Here is a 17,404-nt window from a genome sequence, read left to right as displayed (position 1 = left end):
GTGGAGCACAGCTCTACTCTGACACACAGGGGGTCGCCATGAGTCAGAATCAAGTCAACAGCAACTGGTTTTTTTGTTTGTTTGTTTTTTGTTGTTGTTTTTTATACCATAAATCCAATCCTCATCTTTCCAGTAATATCCAAGGGCAGAACAGGAAGCGTAGGGCTCTATGCCACGGTTTTCTTTCCTCCTGGCTGGTAACTGCCTTTCACTTTGCTTTTTGTTCTTCCTTGAAACTGTTTCTTAGGGCCTTGTGTTTTGTTCAAAAACTCAGTTATTTCCAAGAAGACTCGAAAAACAATTAGAGTAGTCTTGTGGCACGTAATAAGCTCCCTGCCCACACAAACATTTGTTTTCAAAAACTGAGATCAGTGGTCAAAAGAGAAAGAGCACCTAATACTCCCACACGCTGTCTCCCTAAGGCCAGCGTTAGAAAAGGAACGCGATTAAAGATGAGAGCCTCCAGGGAAGCGAGAGGTGGCATTCAAAGACGGTTTCGGGATTCTGTTGGGAGCTGGTGACTTTAGCCCTCATTTTCCCAGTCCTGTGTCTTTTACCCAAAGATTGGCTGTTACACTACAGGCAAGTTATTCCACCTCTCTTCTGCTTTAAGATTTCAAATGGAGGAAAATCAGTTTTTGGACTCAGTTCCTGTTCCCAAATACCCATCAGGACGCAGTAGAAAAAATCTGGCTTTTTCCACACAGAGAAAGGCTGACTGCCTACTTTAATTTGAAAATACAACCGGCTGCTTAAAACAAAGTCCTTCTATCAGTTTGACCCCTGCGAGCACCCTGGACTCCTCAGTGGCCCTCCTTGAGTCAGAGCGTCTGTGACTCCGAGTGCACTTTCTCTATGCTAGGGTGACTGCTCTTCCCTTGACAAAACTAACTAAAGAGCTTCATTTCACACCTTGGCTTTTATAATCTTCCACCTTCAGCTAAAAATACTGCTTTTTGGGTGAGGCTCAACCAAAGCCTAGTCCCCAGAAGCAAAGGGACCAGTAGCTGAATAAGGGTTCTCGAAAGGGGCCCCAGAGCAAGAAGGCTCTTCTGTTTGTATTTCCAGCCTCTGTTGGAAGACGGCCCTGAGCGCTGCACAAAAAAAAAAAAAAACTTTTAAAAGGTGTAGGAGGGCTGTTTCCAATGCTCAAGCTTAATTTTCACAACACTTAAAAACAACTGTTTTTTTTAAATCGAAGATGAGTTGGGAGTCCTCGCATCTCGAAGTTCTGAAGCCCAATTGCAGCCCCCATGTGGTTGTTGTTGGGTGCTCTCAATTCTGTGACCCCATGTGACAGGGCAGAACTGCCCCATCGGGTTTTCCTGGCTGTAATCTTTATGGAAGCAGATTGCCAGGTCTTTGTCCTGCAGAACCACTGGGTGGGTTTGAATGGTCAGCCTTGCAGTTAGCAGCCGAGCATTTCACCACTGCACCACCAGGGCTCCTTTCTGTCTGGTTAAGGGCAGGGAAGAACCAGGATCATCTCTCCTTTTGTTGACCTGCAGGGGTCTTTTCACTTTTTACTCCTTAGTTGAAGCAATGATAAAAGTAAAAAGTGAAACATGGAACATCACACACGTGCTTCTCCCGCAACTGCTGGTTTCTTCACTTTGAAAATAATCCTCCGCTGCTCCAGCCCACAACACACACACCCATCGCATACACTCACATGCACACACGTACGCATACACACACCCATTGCATACACATGCATGCACGTGCACACACACACACCCATCACATACACTCACGTGCACACACATACGCAAACACACACCCATCGCATACACATGCGTGCACGTGCACACACACACACCCATCGCATACACACATGTGCACGCACCCGTGCACACACACACCCATCACATACACTCACGTGCACACACATACACATACACACACCCATCGCATACACATGTGTGCACATGCACACACACACCCACCACATACACATGCGTGTGCACACATGCACACCCCCACCTGCCACTGTGCACTCACACACACACACACACACACCACATCCTTATTAACGTTCTCTCATTTACCAGCTGTTTGTTGACCTGGAGGGCTCAGTACAGATTGTCTGGAATCTGCCTCAACCCCTTCTCTTTCAGGAACATCACAGAAGCTGCGCTCGTCCAGAGCTTTAGGGTTCTCTTCTGTTTGGAATCTCAGCCCCCCGGCCTGATGAAGATGTCACATTTTTAATTCACAGCATTTGAAGGTTTGGGATTCGCAGACCCAGGTTTTACTCCTGGCTCTGCCACTTAAAAATGTAAACTTTGGCAACTTTTGTAACCTCTTTAGGCCTCAGTCTAACTCAGTAGGTGCGACGTAACATCTACCTCTAGGGCCCTGGGGAAGCCTAGGGAACGAGAACCAACAGAAGGTCCAGCCAGTGCTTTGGCACAACCTGGCCCTGCGGTAGCCACTACTCCTCCTTCCTCGACACCAGTTTCCCAAAGTAAAAAGACAGACCTTGCAAGAGAACTAGATACATGACCTTGGGCAATCCGCTTAACTCTCTAAAAATGGAGGTAATAGCAGCATGGACCTCACAGACTTCCAAGGCCTAAGTAGGTGAGTGCAGAGCACTGTGCGTGGCGCCTGGCATATGATAAGCACCCCATTGTGCCAGTCTCTATGGTTTTCTTCTAGATGTCAAGCTGCCAGCAAAAGGACTGCTTTTGGCACAGCCTGGTCACCTTCCCGGCTACCCACTCATTCAGGGCTTCCGCTTCACGCTGAGCTCCCTTCCCAGCAGCGACCGCCCCTACCCCGCAGCCCTGCTCTTCATCTCCAGATGAAGGAAATCTGGTAAATATTACACTTACAAGGTAACAGGTCTGGAATGCCTGGCATCTCAGGCGGAGCGCAGTTGCTTCTTGGCACCCACATACATACACTCTGCAGCCTGGGGCCAAACTACATTTGGCTGCTTTGTGCAATTCAAATAAAGATATTAAAAATCCTCTGACTCTATAAACATTTGTATTGTTTGCTAATCAAAGGGGTTAGCTTTTTTTTAAAAAAAAGAAAGAAAGCTATCTAAAAAGAACTTGGCGCGTTGATTGCTCTTTTCAGTTCCAGACCCTCAGGAGCATTGTGTGTGTGTGCATCTGCGTGTGTGTCCATCTGCACGTGTGCGCTTGTGTGTGCTCGTGTGTGCATGTGTGTGTGCACGCACACACCACGGAGGTTTCTAGCTTGGCATAATAGTACCGTGATTTATATCTTTTAGGCCAGGTGGAGCCTACTGCTAGGATGGAACGAATGCGTTTCTCCAAACAAACAGACCTGGGCACTTTCTGGTTCCAGAGTCCGTGCCCTTAACCATTACACCACACTGCTGCTCTTGTGTCACCTGAGGAGTGAGTGACTTGAGCTTCCCATTAATGAGAAGAAGCAATGATGACGGGCAGCCATGGTGGACATGTCCTGACTTTACCACCTAACAGCTATTGATTTGGGAAAAGTGACTCGGTCGTTCTCTGTGCCATGTTCCACACCTGTGAAATGGAGAAAATCACCATACCAGCCGTGGCGAGGATTAGGTGACTCAGTGCCTCCGAAGTGCTTGGGAGAGAACCTGGAGTACCAGAAGCAGTACATGTTATTACTACCCTGGCTCTTATCATTGTCATTGCTATTGTCAGGTGCCATCAAGTCCATTTCAGCTACAGCTGCCCCGCAGGGTTTTCCTGGCTGTAATATTTACGGAAGCAGATTGCGAAGCCTTTCTCCTGTGGAGCCACTAGGTGTGTTGGAACTGCTGACCTTTTGGTTAGCAGCCAAGTGCTTAGCCGCTGTACCACCAGGACTCTTATCATCAACATTATTATTGACAAAATGCCATGTGATAATAAACGGAACTAGATATAGGTATTTATCTAGACGTTAAGTAACTGGTTCCTTAAGAAAGTAAAAGATGTTAAATGCAATGGGACTTACTTAGACCCATCTTTCCCCAGTAATTGAACCATGCAGAGGAAAATGGTAAAACGAGGTTGTATCCCAGGCAGCAGACTTGGACTTGGGCCTTCACTGACCCAGGTATCAAGACTGAGCCTCTCTCGGGCAGGAGAACAGAAAAGGGATGCCCTTTTCAACTGACTCCATCTCATCTTCCAGATATATAACTAACCCCAGAACTTTTCAATAAAACCTCCCCCGCAATGGCAACCTTGAGGAAAAATATGAAAGCCGAGTTCAAGCATCAGGGAGGAAGGTGTAACATTTTCACAGGGATAAAGAAAATATATCACACTTTCTTAGTCTACTTTTACAATTAATGGTAACAGTGAACCCAGGTGACCCCTGAGGGCAGCAGAAGGTAAACTTTCGAGGACTGATGTGACTATTACTATAGAGTCTCCAGGCCAACAACCTTATCGGCTCAGCTGGCCTGGGAAAGCACTGCTCAGGTGAGTAAGGGCCACAGACCCAAACAGGAGGTAGGCCATGGCTCTCGGTGCACTTTCCATGCCCGTTTTTCTATTCCCTCCTCCCCTCCCTCTCCCCTGACTTCCCCCACCCCGCCCTGCACCCCCAAAACTCAAACGCTGTTGCCCCCTCAGGTCCGTTCTGTGCAAGAAAACAACAAAGCACCACAACATACAGAATGAATTAACACTGAGCAGGCGGTGACTAACGGGAACCCTCCGCTCAAGATTCCTTGTAAAAGAGGTTACGGGAAGAAGGCAGAGTTAGACCAGAGAGGGAGACGAAAAGGAGTTCACTCGGGAAGGCCTTCTGGAAGCTCTGGCATTCTCTGGAGGCATCCACCCTGCTTCCCCAAGAAACTGGGCAGGAGTCCTCCCAGCCACAGCTGCCAGGACACAGGGGCTCGTGCTTATACAACGCAGGAACAGGCAACCGGCGCACGGGACCTCTGGTCTCTGCACTTGAAGAAGTGTCTATTTCTCAGTGCGAAGTAGACTGGAGACGGGAGCACTCAGTTGAATGAATCACAGTGTTGACTTGGGGGGTGGGGTTGGTGGGGAGGGATGTCCTTGCGGTTAACCGCGTTTTACTGGGCTTTTTACTGATTGCAGTTGTATTGGAAGAGACATGACTCAGACATACCATATCCAAAGCCACGTAAGGCGCTGGGTTATAATGGAATCTTAATGTATAAGAATGTCATGAGCTGTACTATGAAATGTGAACAGCTCTGCTATCAACATACAGGTCGTTGGCTTCTGTCCTCTAACAAAGAAAACGCTAAAGAAGAGGCTGATCTTTCTATTTCCCTCTTCACTTTAAGGCCGGGGCTATCCACTATCCAGGTCCACACGTTATTCTACGGACTATGGTCGGGCTTGCTTCTCTTACAAGTAGGTTTCATCAGCTACACCTTCCTCTGTGTTGCCACTGCATTTTGCTTGTAAATATCTCTTGGGGCTTTTGATTCTGCGTTGGCTGTAAGCTCCTTGAGGACAAGGATACTATAATAATAATTCTGTTGTTGTTAGTTGCCATCGAGTCAATTCTGACTCCTAAGGACCCCATGTGTGCAGAGTAGAACTTCCCTCCTAAGATTTTTCAAGGCTGTGACCTTTCAGAAGCAGATTGCCAGGCCTTACTTCCAAGGTGCCCCTGAGTAGGTTTAAACTGCCAACCTTTGGGTTAGTAGTCCAGCACTTAATGGGTTCACACCACCCAGAACAAGAATAAAAAGAGCAAAGGCAACATTACTCGTTATTGGGAGCATACCATTTGTCATGCTCCCAATAACTAGTCATGTTAATCCATAACATGGATTGTCCAATTTAGGTAGGAGATAAGAAACTGAGGCATAACGAGGAGCTAGCTGAGTCTTCCGTAACCGGAACAGTGGCGCCTCCACTGAAACCCAGGTTCTCTGAGCCCATGCCTGCCCACCGGGCCTTCTGGGCTGACTCTTCCAGGAGGGACCCACCCCTACTTAACAAATTTTTTATCCTCCTGTGTAATTCAGGCACCACCAGGCCCTCAAGGCAGCATATACAGAGTGGATATTTCCCGAGTTAAACTGGGCAAAACAAAATTTACCAGGTCATTATTTTCAGGGGCAATCCAGGCAGTGCTTAAAGCGAAATAACAGGAAAATGGGACGTACTACCTCGTTGTAGAAATAGTTTCTAACACACAGTCCTTTTAGGCAACCGCGACGAGAGTTTCAAGTCTCTGGGCGGCGCAAACGGTTAAGTGCTCAGTTACTAACCGAAAGGTTGGTGGTTTAAGCCACCCAGAGATGTCTGGGAAGAAAGGCCTGGCGATCTGCTTCCAAAGGCCACTGTCATGAAAACCTGATGGAGCACAGTTCTACTTTGCAACACGGGATGGTCATGAGCAGAGTCGACTCAGAGGCAGCTGGTTTTAAAGTCCAGGCCCTCTTGTAAGACGAAGAATGTCACTCTGCCTTCTCTGCTCCTTCTACCAATATTATGTTCTTACAGAAGCTGGTACCACGTTCTTTCTTTTTTTTTCTATACTTTCAAAAACACATCACTTGCCTCTCTCAATGTATGCCAACTTGATGTTAAAAGCCTGCACTGGGATTTCCAGTTTTCAGTTTTCCTATAGGTCTCAGGAAAGAAAGTAAGTTAAAGGCTTCACAGAGCACCTTGAAATAATGAATGAATGAATGACAATTTATTCAGCCACTGTCATGCACAAGGCATTTTTAGTTAGGTAATTTCTTCCTTTAAAGATCCATTAAGAGGCAGCTGCATTTTTGTTTGTTTGTTTTTTCTTAATGCTCATTTTAGAGAAGTGAAAAATTAGGCCCAGAGAAGGTAAGTGACTTGCCCGATGTCACACAGCCAGGATTTTACAAGGCCTTCTTTACGCGAAGCCTGCATTTTCCTTCTACTCCATGGTGGCCTAGCTGTCACACTTAAGGGTCACCGTTGGTTCATGTGTGAGTCACTTTCTTGGCTTATCAACAGAAGGCTGGGATCAAAAAACCAGAGGTTGACATCGTCACTGCATTTAAAGGAAGGGACCACCGTCTGTCGTAACAAAGTAAAAGACACAGAAAAAAAGCCCATTATATGAACTCGTCTGTCTAGACGGATGACTAAACAGGGGTCCCTCCAGAGTTAGGCTTGAATTTCCTCCATTTAGCCTGTTGGATATTTAGCAATTTAAAAAAAAAAAAAACACTGTTTAAAGGCTGGAGTACTAATCCAAGGACTCCAACACGACCCAGAGAGCAGATTAAAAGTCACTTCATTGCAGCCTGTGGGTGTGAAAGTTTCATGCAGGAATCACAGATGGAGACACGAAGAGCCCGAAAAAGACTTGGGCTGTCTGGCTGCGGACCCAAGAATACAGGCCTAAATGCCCCTTTACGAGTCCAGTGACAGCAGTCTGAACTCACAGAGGGAGCGGGGCCTCCCAGGTGTCCCAGCAGGACTGTCTGAGGCAGGAATAATGGAAGTGGGCCTCACCTCTTTCATCTGGCCAGGAGCTTCCCTCCCGTTCCCGTGTGCCCCAGGGACTCTGAACATTCTCTAACTTACAATGTGAAAAATGCCACTTAGAGTGAATAAAAAGTCCCTATCGCTTCACCAAGGCTAGGGGAGATAAGCAGAGGACGGTGAGGATAAGGTGAAAGAAAAAAAAAGAAAAGAAAATCTATTAATATCATCACACTTCGTGCACAAAAAGTTTCTCCAAGGTAGGGATTCAGGAATTGGTTAGCAGACCACGTACGTGTCTTCATGGAGAGACTGGAACCCTAACAAATGACTCAGGCCTCTCAGGGGGCAAACAGTCGACATGCTCGGCTGCTAACCGAAAGGTTGGAGGTGTGAGTCCACCCAGAGGCACCTTGGAAGAAAGGCCTGGCAATCTACTTCCAAAGAAATCAGGCAATGAAAACCCTACTCTGACTCACATGGGGTTGCCTGAGTTAGAATCAACTCAATGGCAACTGGTTTTAGGAAGCCCTTACCAGTCTATCATTAAAGAATCAATGCAAAAAACAATCAATTCAGACTTTGAAGTAAATGCCCAAATTTACCAGCCTGCACAAAATTGTTTACCAGCCTGTAAAATAAAAAAAGTTGTTTTTGTCCAGGGAACAAAATACAAAGCATCAGGGTTTTAGGCTGCACGTGCTAATTAGCCACCAGCCTGGGCAAGAGACAAGGGCCAGATGCACTCATCCTCCAGGTCACACAAGAAGAAACCCTTCCCTTCCTCAAGCAGGAAGCACAGAGCAGGGTGTGAGCTAAACTCAGAAGCCACTGCCAGCTCCAATGCCATGTTCAAGTCCTCGGCTTCTGCTGCCTGCCTTGGTCTGTCTGTCCCTCTTTGGGACAGAAGTAAAACCCAAAACCCACTGCCGTCAAGTCCGACTTATAGTGTCCTTATAAATTTTTTTTTTTTTTATAAGACAGAGTAGAGCTGCCCCATAGGGTCTCCAAGGCTGTAAATCTTTATACAAGCAGATTACCACATCTTTCTCCTGTGGAGCAGCTGGTGGGTTCCAACCACTGACCTTTCGGTTGGCAGCTAAGCACTTAACCACTGTGCCACCAGAGCTCCTCAGTAGAGAAACACTAGATTTAAAAGAAAAAAGAAAGACATCCAAACACATCTTTTTCCTTTATCAAAAAAGGCAAACGTTTCTCTGATACACATTAATACGTATGACTCTCACTCAGCGGAGTCTCCTTTATCATGTCCTTCATCCCCAATCTTCTCTTTATACTTAAATTTACATCTCAGAGTGGAAACCCTGGTGGTGTAGTGGTTAAGTGCTACAGCTGCTAATCAAAAGGGCGGCAGTTAGAGTCCACCAGGCATTCCTTGAAAACTCTCTAGGGCAGTTCTACTCTGTCCTATGGCGTCACTATCATTTGGAATTGACGGCAACGGGGCTTTTTTTTTTTTTTTTTGGTTTATCATCTTAGAGGAGTGACTAATAGGATGAGCTTTGGAGTCAGACAGATCAAGTTCAAGTCCTGGGCCTGCCAGTTAATAGCCGTGTGACTATGGGAAATGCTGTGGTATCTGTAAACCTCAGTTTCCTTATCTGTAAAACTGAGAGTAGTAACAGAGCTTATCTTACAGGGCTAATATGGAAGCTACCCCAACGCGGGGATATGCTAAAACTCCCCAGGTCATTCTGATGCAGAGTCAGGTTGAGAACCTCAACTCATCGCAACCCCACATGAATCAGAGTAAAACTGTGCTCCTTAGCGTTTTCTACTTTTGGAAGTAGATCTCCAGGCCTCCCTTCCAAGGTGCCTCTGCATGGACTCAAACCGCCAACCTTTAGGTTAGCAGCCCAACTCGCTAAACGTTTGCTCCACCCAGGGACTCCCTTAGGAGTCGAGGTCCCAAATTAGGGACATGGGCCCTTTGATTCCAAAGTCCAAGTCCTGCCACAGGACCAGTGTGTCCTATCTAGTAAGTCTGATCTTCTAGGTGCTTCACCTGTTTCGTTTCTGAAAAACCATTTGCCCTCAATCCTAACAATAACACTAGGTAAATGATCCTCCCAGAAGTCCCTAGATGGTGAAACCGGTTAATACACTGTCTGCTAACCGGCAGTTCAGAGGTTCGGGTCCACCCGGAGGTGTCTCAGAAGAAAGTCCTGTTGAGTTGCTTCCAGAAAATCAGTTACTGAAAACCCTACGGAGCACAGTTCTACTCTGACACACACGGGGTCGCCCTGAGTCAGGGCCATCTCGATTGCAACTGGTTCCTGGTATTAAAGGATCCTGAAGCCACAGTGGCTGCAGGTCCCCAGGGAGCGGCCTTCCTGCCCTCCTGCTTCCGACGGCTGGCTGAGGTGAGCAGCAGTCTGGAGCAAACAAGCAACCACAATCGGGAAAAGAGAGAAGCATCCCCTGCTGTGATGGTGAGCACATACGAGTCACCCCCACCACAGAGCAAACGCACAATCCAACGGAATATTAGAAAAATATGGTCTGACCATTTAGATTTCAGAAGAATCCAAAACCAATTTATACTCCAGTTGGTGGACAAAGTTCATATTCAGCAAAACAGCTCCAGCAGTTGCATCATACCCACAACAGGGCGATTCAGGAATACAGATGGCCAGCCATGTGCAAAACAATGCTTTCATTTTTTCTTCTCTTTCCCACCGCTGACCCTGCGAGCAGGGTGGAAAAGCTCAGCATCTGCTGCTTCTAAAAATAGGCTGTGCAGATGATTATTTACGAACTCACAAACACCAAGCTACCTAGAAGGTTCGGGGCAGTCAAAGCCAATGGCCATCACTGGGCTGAGTTACACAGGAGATGTCCCATGCCAGGCTGGGTTTCTTTTCAATTTGCAGGAAGAAGCCTGAGTCTAAATAATGTACCTGGTAGGTCACTGTCAGGAGCCCATGGTTCAGGCTAGACAGGATTCTAGGGAACTACATGGTACATGATGTTTAACTTGGCATTGAACTCACACCAGGGAGATGATCAACAGCAAAGTCATGTTCCCTCTAGCAAACAGTTAAGCATCTACAGACTTACACTCTCCTAGAAACTTAGCCTGAATCCTTACCATGGGCAACACCTACCAGCCACTGCTGGGCATGTCAAGACCATGGTGGCAATCTAGGACCCTAGGGCTAAGGGATTTCTCTGCGTGTTATGGAGGTAAGCCTTAGTTTCGGAGTTTTCCTGATATACATAACTTCACATAACACATCAGGACTTGCTGCAGAAGCCTGGTACTCCCAACTCTGCCTCTTATACCACATAAACTTGTCTCCCTTGGAGAAGTAAGTCATATATAAAGATGGAGAGAAATAACATTTGCCTCTGTCTTATAAAGCCAACCTACTCATTACTCAGTAAATATCCATTATAAAGCTCCTCATGACTCCACAGACACAGGAACAGCGGGGATCAGATCATGTCATGCCCACAAGGTAGTAAGTTTTTAAAATGGATGAGATCTTTCTCTCTTTTCCATCTCCTCCTCTTGTACAGACAAATGAAGGAATAAAGTCAACATACCAGCATAAAGCCACCTTGCTGCTCAAAACTTAAGAATTAGAAAGCAAACTCTAGTCCAACAGAAATGGGTGGCGACTGATAAGAGACATAGTTTCACAAATTCCCTGGCTTCTGACCTCATTTTCGGGTTTAGGCAAAGCACTTGTATTTCATGTGCTCAGCACAGCTGGACAGATCCAAAGCCCTTCGAGGCCCAGATCTCTATTTCACACAGAGAAGGGCGGTTTGTCATTTTCCTAGGCCAAGGTATGGTCACCTATGTGTTATGTGTCCCTGGCCACCAAGTCAAAGAGGGTTATGACTAGGCAACACAGCCTAGGTTTCCACAGCAAGTACAGACTCTACCAGCTGCCATTCCACATCTGTCAGCACAAGATGCAAGACCCAAAGCGTTATTTCCACGCACAGAAGGCTGCAAAGCTAGACTCTTTCCAGAAAGGAAGGGGGTAAGTGAGTTGCCAGTAACTCAGGTCTATGAATTGAAAACAATCACACAAAATAACACATTCTATATACAGAACCCACTGTAGCCCGTAAGAAAACTGCTCGCTAAAAAAGGAACTTAACACAGGCTGGTCTGTTTGGGATTCTTGTTATAGCGCCATTTCTCTCCATTGCAAAGTGGCATTCAAGGACCTCCCAGTGGGTCTTCCTGCTTTGACCCCTACCATCCTTCAGGATCTTCTCACTTTACTGCCACATCGACCCTTTCGGAACCTAGGTCAGAGCACGTCACTCCTCTGCCAGAGCTATACTTCTCATCTGATGCAGAGCAAGAGCCTCAGACCTTGCAAAGCCTCCAAGGCCCCACAGGACCTGTCCCTGGGATCTCTTAATCTCACCTCGAGGCTTCGCTAATCCTTAAACACGCCGGGAAGAGTGCTGGCTGCTCCCTCTGCCAGAAAAGCTTTCCTGCAGATGGCCCCAGGTGACTCTCTCATCTCCTCCAAGTCTGGGCTTAAATGCCACCTTATTAATGACGCCTACCTTGGCCAGCTGGCTTAAAATTGCAACTCCTTTCCCCATCTTCCTGACTCTGTTCTATTTTTTCCCCATAACATTGGCCAGCTTGTAACATTCTTATTTAATTTTCATTATTAACGGTCTGTCTTCCTCCACCAGAATGTAAGCTCCCCAAGGACAAGGTTTTTGTTTTTTTTTATTTTTTTGCTTTTTTACTCACTGATGGTATCACTAGTGCCAAGGAGCCCTGGTGGCGCAACGGTTAAGTGCTTGACTGCTAACTGAAAGGCTGGCCATTTGAACTCACCCAGTGGCTCCTCGGGAGAAAAACCTGGCGATCTGCTCCCGTAAAGATTACAGCTAGGAAAACCCTGTGGGTAGTTCTGCTCTGTCACATGGGGTCTCTGTGAGTCGGAATCGACTCCACGGCACACAGCAACATCACCAGTGCCCAGATCAGTGCCAGGCATATAGCAGATGCTCAATAAATACTGTTGAATAACTGAATATACCGTTCAGGCCTATCTTTGTCTTCCCACAAGCTTAACAGGTATTTGACATTTAGCTTTAAAATTACATCTATATTTGTAGTTAAGGTAGAAATCTTTTCATTGATGACCTGTGGGAAGTGGAGTTAACACTAGCAACCATTCTTCTCATACTTCATAGCCATGGGGGCTGTTTGGTAATATAGGCCATATAGGAGAACTAGATATTTTTCTAAAGAGTTCAGTGGGCAAAAGATCAGCTCTTGAAAACCCTATGGAGCACAGTTGTTACTCTGACACACGTGAGGTCGCCATGAGTCGGAGTCAACTCAATGGCATTTGATGCATGTGCAGCAGGCCAATCATGTCCTCTGAACGTTATCAACTTTGTAGAAGAAGCAACGATACAACCATGTTCTCCAGTCTCCATATCCAAAGGGATTCTCCTGTAAAAATGCATCAGTTCTTTCAAAGACCACATTAAGTGTTCCTTCTATTCTGTGATTCATCAAAATGATAGTCAAGCAAGCTCCCAGAGGAAGGAAACAACAAGTAAGGGCAAATCTTTTCTTTCTGGAAAGCATAAACAGCTTCTTGTTTCTGTAGTTATAGAAGATTCATATGGTATGTTGGATTCAAGATACTGGGTGGTTCAAAATCAGCATCAGAATAACAGAAAACACTAGGTTATACAGAAAAAATACCAAGTAATTGATCATTAACTTTGCTTTTTAATGGCTGGGTCAGATTTTCACCTGCTGTAATACCTCCGGTTGAGAAGACCGTCACTTGCAAAGAGAAAAGGGCAGTTACCCAAAGCTGAGGTTGGCTGAGGTGGCAGTGTTTATATCCCATTGTCGGCTAGATCCTTACCCCGTGGAATGCCTCAGGAAGGGACTCAGGCCATTAGGAGGTCAGCATGCTTTGACCAAACACTGCCTTGGACAATCGTACATTATACATTGACCTATACATTATAAAATGTATACAGTTTCTACATCATACATTCACTAAAAATCTCCTTCCCACGTCACAGTTGCCCAGCTGAAGTCACTTAAGAGAAGGAATTCACTCCAATTGTAACTTCCATACTAGGCATCACCACCCATTTCACTGATTCACTCCCTCACTCTCACTGTCTTCCTCTGTGGTGAACAGGGGACACGTGTCATACTGTCAATAATGGGTCTGCCTTGATGTTGCAGGTACTTGTGAAAAATGGGAAACACGCTGTGCCATGGACTCGGGGTCACACACTTGGAGGACCAGCTGGTTGACCAGAAGCCCCTCTGCATCCGGGTCCTCCCAGGCTGGCTGACTGTAAGTCAACACACCTGCTCAGTCAGAGCACCCACTGCCGTCCTGTTGCTGGTGGGTGCCCATCAAGTCTATTCTGACTCACAGCAACCCTACTGGACAGAGTAGAACTGTCCCATAAGGTTTTCCAGGCCGTAATCTTTATGGGAGCAGATTGCCAGGTCTCTTCTCCCTCGGAGGGGCTGGTAGGCTTGAACCACCCATCTTTCTGTTAGCAGCTGAGCACTTAACTGTTGCACCACCAGGGCTGCTTTCCACTGCTTTAAACACCTGCAAACTTCCGTGAGGCTGAGAATCACCTGCAGGGCCTGTTTACAAAGTGCAGCTTCTCAGTCCACCCACCCCAGAGGTCCTGATTGGGTGGGTCGGCCACAGGACCAGGGAATCTGCTTCTGGAGAAGCCTAAGGAAATACAAACGGAGGTCACAGTTAAGGAACCCCATCTTGAAAACCTGAGTCAGTTAAAAGCCTCTTACCCAATAAGTGCTTGGAATCAATTTAATCCACCTTCCTGTCTGTTAACCCATTCTTTCATGGAGAGATTGCCCATATGGCTTACCCTGTGGACTTTTGTATCTCATTAGGGATATCTTCAGGCTAAGCTCATCTTAATCAATACTGTTGGGGATATTAATTGAAAAAGAGAAAAATAATTTTGCAGCCACATGGGACAATTTCAGACCCCAGAGTCTTTTCCTTAAAGCTTGTGAAGCATCAGAGCCACAGGTCCAACCATGGGAGTGGGAGCACACAGTTATCAACTACCCCCAGGTTGCAGAGCAAGAGTGGTGAGAGGCACCAGGGCCCCAAGCTTGCTCTTTCCAGCCACTCCCAACATCTCCTTGGAATGGGAAGGCAGTTCACGCAAGGTGACAGGGATGGCCCTCGAGCTGCTTGGCACTGGCCAGGCTTGACTTAACGAGTGTTCAGAATCACACTCAGCATGGAGAAATCCACTCTGACCCTGGACGTTTGCCCCCTGGCACAGACTCACTTACATTTTTACTCAATTACTATTTCTAAGAACAGAGACCAAAAAAAAAAAAATTGCAGAGCCCCACCGCTCAGCCGCTTTGCAAGGAAGGTTTGAGAGAGGTCCACAGTGTTTTTCCCACAGGCAGGATGGAAGACCCCCTGCTCCAGGAGAAGACCCTATCTCCCTTTCCACACCTGCAGAAATGTTCAGGTTTTCCCAGACTCGCCAAAGGGTACAGTGGGTTTCCAATGTTTTCTGACCAAAGAAAGAGGGAAAACTTGCAGCAGTTAAGTGACTGAAAGAAATTCCAAGTGGGAAGGAGTGCCTGAAAAGAAAAACCACCCAGGAACCAGGGTAGACCTCTTGACTTGTTTACTATGGGAGGAAATGATGAGAGGAAAATTAATCCAAAGTAGTAGGTAAGAAAGTTATAAAATAAATGGGCCAGGATTCCAAAGGGAGAGCAAAAGGAAGGGGGAAAATGTCTGGGGTCTCTGTGGTATGGTGGAAGCATCCAGGCCAGAGCTAAATTCAGATTTTGGCCCTGCTACTAATAGCTCTGTGACCAGGGACAAGGTATTTACCTCTCCAAGCCACAGCTTCCTGAAAAATGGGACTGTCACCCATGCCCCTACCACATTGGTAGGAAGACTAGGACGATGTAGCTTTCGGTACAAGGACGTGGGGGTATTCCGCAAGTGTCTGCTTCTCCCGTTCCCTGCCCTTCTCCTTTCTAAAGAGAGCTAACCAGAAGGAGCGGGTTTTTAACTCCTTGGTGTAAAAGTAAGATAAAACTAAAATTTGGAACTTGAAAACAAAATAAACCTGTCTCACAAAAACCAAAGACCAAACCCATTGCCCTCGAGTCAATTCCAATACATAGCGGCCCTATAGGACAGAGCAGAACTGCTCATAGGGCTTCCATAGCAGCTGGTAGATTAGAACTGCTGACCCTTAGCAGCCTGAGTTCTTAAGCACTGTACCACCAGGGCTCCTTTAAGGCATGGGTTGAATCTTTTGCTCTTTTTATTCACGTGGCAGCTTCTAGAAACCCTGAGGCTCTCTGCTTTAAAATAAATGTATACTCTCAATAGGATACAAAGCCCTGGTGGAACAGTCGTTAAGAGCTACCACTGCTAACTGGTTGGCAGCTCGAATCCATCAGCTTGCTCCTTGGAAATTCTATGGGGGAAGTTCTACTCTGTCCTATAGGGTCGCTATGAGTCGGAATTAACCTAACAGCAACGAGGTTTTGTTTGTTTGTTTTTTTGAGGAAATCCCAGTTTTAAAACCAAAACCAAACCCACTGCCGTGAAGTCAATTCCGACTCATAGTGACCCTATAGGATAGAGTAGAATTGCCCCATAGGGTTTCCAAGGCTATAATTTTTACGGAAGCAGACTTCCACATCTTTCTGTTGAGGAGCAACTGGTGGATTCGAACTGCTGACCTTTCAGTTAGCAGATGAGCACTTTAACCATTGTGCAACCAGGGCTCCAATTCCAGTCTCAAAAAAAATCCAAACCCTTTGCCAATGAGTCCATTCTACTCTGTCCTATAGGGTCGCTATGAGTTGGAACTGACTCAACGGCAACAGGTTTTTGGTTTTTTGGTTCTCAGTAGGATCAGTTCTTTTTGAGGAAATACCAGTTTCAAAACTTACAGCCGTGGAGTCAATTCCAACTTCTAACGACCCCATAGGACAGAGTAGAACTGGCCCACAGGGTTTCCAAGGAGGAGCTGGTGGGTTCAAACTGCCAACATTTCGGTTAGCAGCCGAGCTCTTAACCACTGCGCCACCAGGGCTCCACTCCCAGCTTAGGCCATTGTAAATAAGCTATACTGATTCCTAAGAAGCAAGGTTGTTGTTGCTGTTGTTAGCTGTGGAGTCGGCCCCAGACGCATGGCCACCCCACGTACAACAGAACAAAATGCCGCCTGACTGTGCGCCTTCCCCGTGACTGGCTGCAGATCGGACTGTTGTGATCTGTAGGGTTTTCATGGGCTGGTTTTGGACGTAGATCGCCAGGCCTTTCTTCCTAGTCTGACTTAGTCTGGAAGCTCCACCGAAACCTGTTCAGCATCACAGCAACACACAAGCCTCCACTGACCGACAGCTGGTGGCCGCAGATGAGGGGCGCTGACTCAGAATCGAACCCGAGTCTCCCATGTAGAAGGCAAGAATTATACCACCAAAAACTGCGGAGTAAAACATCCACGTGAACCAGGCTTCTACTAAGGTAACAAAAACACTTCCTTTGTCCCTGTCAGGGACCTCCACCCACATTCGGAATCACCATAATCCACACCTTCTCAGGGCCTTAAAAACTCTGAGTGAACCAAAGCCAGGCTTTTCTACTCCCACTTTCTCGAGCGCAGTGCAGGGACAACTTGGGTCACTGAATTCCTTGAGTGTCAGGCCCATCCGAATCCTACTCGTCCTTGTGGTCTCCTTGCCCAGCATACAGAAGACACTCAATAAATGCTGGCTGAATTGCCGAATGTTCCAAGTCGTAATGGGATGGAGATCTCTGGAGCTGATGCCCTCAGCCTAATGCCCAGCATTGGCTCTGGGGAGTCTGCCCTGGGTATTAGGGTCAGAGCTAAGTGGTCTGAGCAAGCAGCAAGCCCCCACATCCAGTCAGCGGAGGGCCTGACCCATGACAATTCATTTCTCATGC

At 46.7% G+C, this 17,404-nt stretch overlaps 1 protein-coding gene across 3 annotated transcripts in view; it reads right to left on the bottom strand.

The window, feature by feature from the left end:
- The window catches only part of TGFB2 (transforming growth factor beta 2), a 109,563-nt gene that overhangs the window by 74,076 nt on the left and 18,083 nt on the right, over positions 1-17,404 (bottom strand). The gene's annotated exons all lie outside the window — the stretch shown is intronic.

The sequence above is a fragment of the Elephas maximus genome, chromosome 24, assembly GCF_024166365.1.
Source record: "Elephas maximus indicus isolate mEleMax1 chromosome 24, mEleMax1 primary haplotype, whole genome shotgun sequence".
Taxonomy (NCBI): Eukaryota; Metazoa; Chordata; class Mammalia; order Proboscidea; family Elephantidae; genus Elephas; species Elephas maximus.
The sequence above is the reverse complement of the archived record's forward strand: the minus strand, read 5'-3'. Positions and strand labels throughout refer to the sequence as shown.